The sequence below is a fragment of the Schistocerca americana genome, chromosome 1, assembly GCF_021461395.2.
Source record: "Schistocerca americana isolate TAMUIC-IGC-003095 chromosome 1, iqSchAmer2.1, whole genome shotgun sequence".
Taxonomy (NCBI): domain Eukaryota; kingdom Metazoa; phylum Arthropoda; class Insecta; order Orthoptera; family Acrididae; genus Schistocerca; species Schistocerca americana.
Window position 1 is genome coordinate 1,116,920,044 of NC_060119.1, and position 7,212 is coordinate 1,116,927,255.

A 7,212-nucleotide genomic window follows, 5' to 3' on the forward strand; every position below is an offset into this window, starting at 1 on the left:
CCATCTGACTTTTACTGTATTCCTTTTCCTTGCGCTATTCAGTCATTGCCTAACGCTCCCTCTGAAACACTCAACAACCTCTAGTTTTTTCAACTTATCCTGGTCCCATCTTCTTAATTTCCTAACTTTTTGCAATTTCTTCAGTTTCAATCTACAGTTCATAAACAAGGGGCAGTTGTGGTCAGAGTCCACATCTGCCCCATGAAGTGACTTACAGTTTAAAATCTGGTTCCAAAATCTATGCCTTACCATCATATAATCACTCTGAAACCTTCTGGTGTCTTTAGGTCTCTTCTTGATTCTTAAACCAAGTGTTAGCAATGATTAAATTATGCTCTATGCGAAAGTCTACTAGGTGGCTTCCTCTTTCATTCCTTTCCCCCAGTCCATATTCATGTACTATTTTTCTGTCTCTTCCTTTTCCTGCTATCGAATTCTAGTCACCCGTCACAGTTAAATTCTCATTTCCCTTAACTATCAGAATAACTCATTATCTCATCATAGATTTCTTTAGTCTCTTCGTTATCTGTGGAGCTAGTTGGCATATAAACTTGCATTATTATGGTAGGTGTGGGCTTCATGTCTCTTTGCTACTACAATGCATTCACTATGCAGTACACAGTAGCTTATCTGCATTTGCATTTTCTTATTCATCATTAAACCTACTCCTGCAGTACCAATATTTGCTTTTGTACTTATACCCCTGTAGTTAACTGACCAGAAGTCCTGTTTCTCCCGCCACCAACCTTCACTATGCCCCATTATATCTAACTTCAACCTATCTACTTCCATTTTAAAATTTTCTGACCTACATGCTCAATTAAGGGATGCAACATTCTGTGCTCTGATCTGTAGAATGCCAGCTTTGTTTCTCCAAATGGCAATATCCTCCTGAGTATTCCCTGCCTGGGGATCTGAATGGGAGAGGATGCCATCATCATTTAACCATACAGTAGAAGTGCATGCTCTCAGGGAAAATTACGGCTGTAGTTTCTTCTAGCTTTCAGCTGTTTGCAGTACCAGCACAGGAAGGCCATTTGGTTGATGTTACAAGACCAGATCAGTCAATCATCTCCTGTAACTACTGAAATGCTGCTGCCCCTCTTCAGGAACCACACATTTGTCTGGCCTCTCAACAGGTAACCCACTGTTGTGGTTGCACCTACAGTACAGCTATCTGTATCACTGGGGCATGCAAGCCACCTCACTGACAGCGAGCTCCATGCACCATTGTGCATGGAGGGTCTATTAATTTATGGCTTCATACTGCAGCAGGAAAATCACCTAGTCTGTGATACCTGTGGTGCACAAATCACTGTATAATGCGTTCTGAGTGTATTTTATGGTTTGATGAAGCAAATGTAAGTGAGGATATGCCCTTTGGTCAAATATTATTTGCTGTCCAAACTTCAGCCCAAGATTTTAGGGTGAACATTGCAGATTATTGCAGAGTGGCTGATTTATGCTTTCTAGGCCATTGATCAGCGAGCCTTATTTATCTGTTGCTCTATTTGAGCTTATTCCGCCCCACTCCATCTGTTGTTTTCCTGTCTGTGCTACTAATTCCTGACATTCATGTCTCCATTGCTTGGTGAGCAGTCCTCTTTATTTATTGGTTTTCATGTTCAAAGTCTGTGTCACTGTGATGTATCTAAACTGGTAATACACAGTGTCTAAATTTTCTGTTTCACACACATCAGAAGCTTAGTTTTTAAAAACATTTAGTTTGCCCAAAGCACACTAGACCATTTTTATTCTTATGTATCTTTTCTGTTCTTGCTCATCTTGTTGGTATTTTCAACTGCCCTGAATCAAACACTAATAAGCTGCTTACATATCATAGTTAATCTGTACGGTCTTTTTGATATGTTGGCTATATTCATTTTAATCTTATTAGAACTGATTTTATGCATTACTTTTAAACTTTCTGTATGAATTTTGTCCACTTCTTGTTGAACTTTATCCGCTTTAGAGATAAATAAGATAACTTTTTGAATGCAGTATTTTTCACCTTTCAGTGGAAGTGCAGTCATTAAAATAATTTAGAGACTGTGAAAACAAGACATGTAATTACCTAAATGAAACTAAAGTAACTTAAATATTCCCTTGAATGTATTTCTCCTTTGTCTCAGCTTAAGGATCAGAAAAATTAATCTAGAGCTGTAGAGAATAGTTTTGCTGCCACAGATTCTTTTTGCCAGTCTTCTTTCAGTTCTGTTTTCCTCACGATCTTGATGGGGTGTAACAGCTGTGGCATGTACATACACTTGACGGTGCGAAACGTGACCAGTAGAAATTGCTGCCAAAAGTCCGGTCTGGTACAGCACTGGCGTGAATGAACTGCAATACTATATGCTTCTATTTACCTTGGAGACATGCAGATTAGGAAATATTAGTTCAAAAGTTACAGTAAACTGATCTTGTCAGTGTTCCAGATCTGTTCCAAGAAGATACAAAATATTTTCTATGTTACTATATAGTGCATGTTAACTGCATAGATATAAGTTCATAAATGGTTGCCATAACTGAATAAACAACATATAGGCTTTATACATAAACTGTCTGTCTCATGTTAGATTTTTTGTGCCACAAGAGAGATATTCTTCTGGATTAACAATTTGCTGTATATGAAGCCATCCAGTTTATCGCATTGGATGAAACACATTCCCACAGAAGGTGTGATGGAATTTTGGCTGTAAATCGTTGAGTCACTTCTGGTGGAAAATGACCTCCTTGGAGATGAAATATTAAATTTATGGCTTCTGTTTGACACAATACCTGAGAATCATTTACGCAGATTCATTGACATACATTAATAGACTGATGGTCTGCTGCAGAGCATTAGGTGTGCAAGCACACTGTTTTTATATGGTAGCCAATGACAGTACACAAGCAAGGTCAAGTACTTGGTTCACATCACTTTTAGACAAGTCGCATTATTCATGTGCCATGCCTCTTCATCAACAGGCTGTTTGGGACCACATCATTGCCCTTCTGGAGGAAGGGAATTTGGTGGTGGTCGAGACCAGTACATGGTATGACATTCCTGAATGCAATGCACAGTGATGGATAAAACATTATCAAGATACTGTAGAATCTAGTAGGCATGAGGGAAATAGATTTTCGCATGCAACAATACCTGTCAAGGATAATGAACGTGTGTTGATCATTGACTTTATCAATTAATGTTCGATAAGGGGAATGTGACAGGTGGAGTGCAATATTTTCTGACGGTACGAGTATAGAGGCGACAAGATGCCTGTTTTGATACCGAATATATGCGTAAGTCATTTCACACTGGCTGTGTGTCGGTGGCAGTTTGGGGCTGGAAGTGTTCATGTGGACTTGGAATGCTTCACAGGGCACCTGGTCGGCTTGAGGCTACGGCACCATCAATGCAACAAATATATCCTAGGGCGTCTTCTACACACCTCAGTAATTGTGCACGAATAGTCTGCAGAACAGAATCTGATTTCCCGTCTTGACTGGCCACTTACTGCACCAGACCTAAACCCTATCAAAAACGTATGGGCAGATATGAAATGGACAATGCTAGAAAACTAGTCTGACGTAGCACCAAAAAGCAGTGACAACCTCGGGAACGTCACCCTCTCTGCCTTGGAAGAGGTGGCAGAAAATGAGAGATTCATTACCCAAAAACTCGCTTCCTTACAGACTGTAATTGGTTGTTGAAGGTGAAGTCCTTTTACAGGGCATCAAACAGTAAAGAGGCCACATGCTGGCCCCTATTGAGAGCCAAGAATGCTGTAATAAGAACTGTGAACTTTTTGCTCCATTAATTTCATGATTTATACCGATTAAACAATTTACTGAAGTACTGTGAATATATTGCACTAAGCTAGATATGAACCAAGCCATGCTGCCAGGCAGTTGTCTAATAAATGCCAACTTTGCTAATGAGCTAAGACATTTGCAGTAAGTACTGGGAGATGGAGAAGCTTGCACAGGATAGAGTAGCATGGAGAGCTGCATCAAACCAGTCTCAGGACTGAAGACCACAACAACAACAACAACAACAACATAGTACTCTTGACACCAGATCATGAAGTGAAGTGTCTTTACTACGTTTGCAGTGCTACAAATGATGTATGTTTTCAGAGGGTGCATCCTTATCTAAGCATCCAAAAGGTGTTAATTCTTCTACTACACTGGACAATTACAGATCGTTCTGTACTTTTAGGAGGACATATGTACAGCTCGTAATGTGGTTAGCTCCTGTGTATTTTTATGGGCTTTAGGAGAGGTGCGAAGGACTGTGGGTAGGATATCCCTCATTTCTGAGTGTGCTGATAGATAGTTGAAGCCCTATTGAAGTACACAGTTCAGTTGTTCCGGTCTGAAATGATATTGGCTGATTGGGGGAGAGGGCTGCTCCTTAGCAGCTGGTGCTTGTATATATAAACATATGTCTGGCTTTGTCATCAGCACCGAAATGTCACTCTCCTATACAAATCTGTTTAGTGGCCATCTACAGGAAACCTTTCTAACCTCCCTAAACCTCATATCCTTGTGTGGTTTGGGTTCATTTATGATATCTTCATGATCTGGACACAGGGACAAGGCATCCTACCCTCATTTCTCCACTGCCTCAACACCTTCACTTCCATCCACTTCATATAGTTATCCTCAGACCAACAAGTCACCTTCTTGAATACTGGCCTCCACCTCTCTGATGGCTCCACCCCTCTATCCATATCAAGTCCACTAATCATCAACATCAACCATGGCAGCAATCAACCCTTCCACATCGTAAAATTGCTACCATTTAATCTGGACACCTGTGGTGGACGGTGCATCTGCAGTGATGAGAATTCCCTGGCCCAGTAAGCTGAATGTCTCACGAAGGCCTTCACAGAAACGAGCTTTTTGCAGACCTCGTCTGAAAACTGGTTTCCAACTCCAAATCCTCACACAACACTATTCTTTCCCCCATCCCAAGAGCCAGCTGGAAAGGAGCACAATCTGACCACTTGACACAGTATCATCCTAACTGGAGTAACTAGTTTGTCATTTGCTAGAGTTTCAGCTATCTATCATGATGTCCAGAAATGAGGGACATGCTCGCCACGATACTTTCCACCTATACTAAAGTGATATTCTGCGGCCCATCCAACCCAAACAACATTCTGTTCTATCTCTAAAACTCCCTTCCCCTAGCCACAGGGGCCACATCCTTGTGAAAGACCCAGTGGAAGATCTCCCCATTTCACCCAACCGGAACATCCTTCTCTAGTCCCATTACAGGCCTGTCATGTCCCATTGGAGGCAGGATCACCTGTTAAAGCAGTTATGCCATATACCAATGTGCTACAATTTCTGCAGAGCATTTTATGTGGGTGTGACCACCAACCATTTGTTCACCCAGATGAATAACCACTGTTAAACTGTAGCCAGGAACAGAGCTGATCAACCAGTGGCAGAAGACACTACTGAGCACAGCTTGCTAGAGTTCAATCAATGCTTCAGAGGCAATACCATCTGGATCCCCCCGCAGAACCAGTTTCTCTGAACTGCATAGATGGGAGTTGTCCTCCTGCTTTCAATCTCTGCTAATCCATTGCATCCACACCCTGTACCCAACAGTTTTCCCTTCCTGTGTCCTGCCACATCTTCCCAATCCACTCTTCTGCGTCCTCATCACAGTGAGCTGCACAAACTCGCTGACTCCGGTGCCCAGGTGTTGCATTCCTAGTCCATCTAGCTGCTGCCCCTTCCTCCTACATTCCTATCTCACACACCTGCTGCCTCCACCTAAACTGTCAGCATCATCCACATTCTATCCAGGAAATACTGTGGAGAGTTTGAAACAGGAAATTTGTGCAAAGCCGAGAATCAGTAAGACTAAGGTAACAAGTACAAATCACAAATTTCTACAAATCAAGTGTATGGTGGAAGACACTGGTTCATTGTGCAAAGTTTTTATGGAGGAGGGATTATCTTGTAGTACTGACCGGGCAGGAAACAGTATTCACTGGGAACAGCATGGTGTTAATAAGAGTGATCTGGTAATGACAGCTTCAGCAAAGATCAAATAAATGTTGTGTTCTGATTGTTTTGAGATGACATGGTATGTGTCGGTTGAGTAGCCCTGGGAAGTGGGAGTATGCTGATCATGAATTTAAACTGCATCTGTTACTGGGTCAAATGTGGGGTTGGTTCCTTTGGATGCTGTTGGCACTTGGGATATCATGAGTCATGTCTTACATCTTAGTAGAGAAAGGAAGAGGAAATTGGCAGGGCTAAGTTATTTTATTATGTCTGTCAAGGTCAAAGTTGAGGCTGACTGCAAAGTTATCTGGATGTAGGTAACTAGTGCAGTTGAACTCAAATTAATCGTTGAATGTTTCTACCAGACATCTGACTCTACTGTAATAGTTGTGGAATCATTCAAAGATGGTTTATGCTCAGTAACACAAAAGTACTCCAATCATAAATATTAGTTGGAGGCAGTGTTACAACCTACTGAATACAGCCTGGGATGTGTATAGAAGTACAGACATTCTTGTGAAGTAATTCTGAATACCTTTTTGAAAATTGACTTCAGCAGCTACCTCACCAACCTGCACACAATGGAAATATTTTAGGCCCTGTAGCTACAAACGACCTTGTCGACAGTGCCAGGATTAGTGATCTTTGTGTCATCATAGCAATGATGGTTACTAAAGTTAACAAATCTGTCAAGAAGACTGGTAGAGTTTTATGCTGGTGACGCCCAGTTGTTAGCCTATTACATAGACGAAGAATGGACATTCTTTAATCCTAGTATGATGGACATAGAGGAATTCAGGGTAAAGTTTAAAATGGCTGTAGATCAGTCTGGAGAGGTATGTGTCTAGTAAGTGGATTAAGACTGGAAAAGACATGCTGCAGTTTAAACTTGTAACATACCGATTTTACTCTTTTACAAATTATGTTCCAAAAAAAGTGTGTTTTATTTAATGAAAAAGTCCTTTAATGACTGGCATTACAAATAGGTACATAAAAACAGCTTTTAAAACTCAAAATAATAAGTTAAAATTTTTGGAAGCTCATCAATAATAAAATCCAGAGAAAACTTGTCCACTGTACTTTGACTAAAGTATCCTGAAACTTACTCATTTTTAGCTTCTGTGTACATATAAAGTTAAACTATATGTGTCCCAATGGTTTCCTGTGAATGGTATTCTTAGAGGGACTGGCTGAAGCACAGTA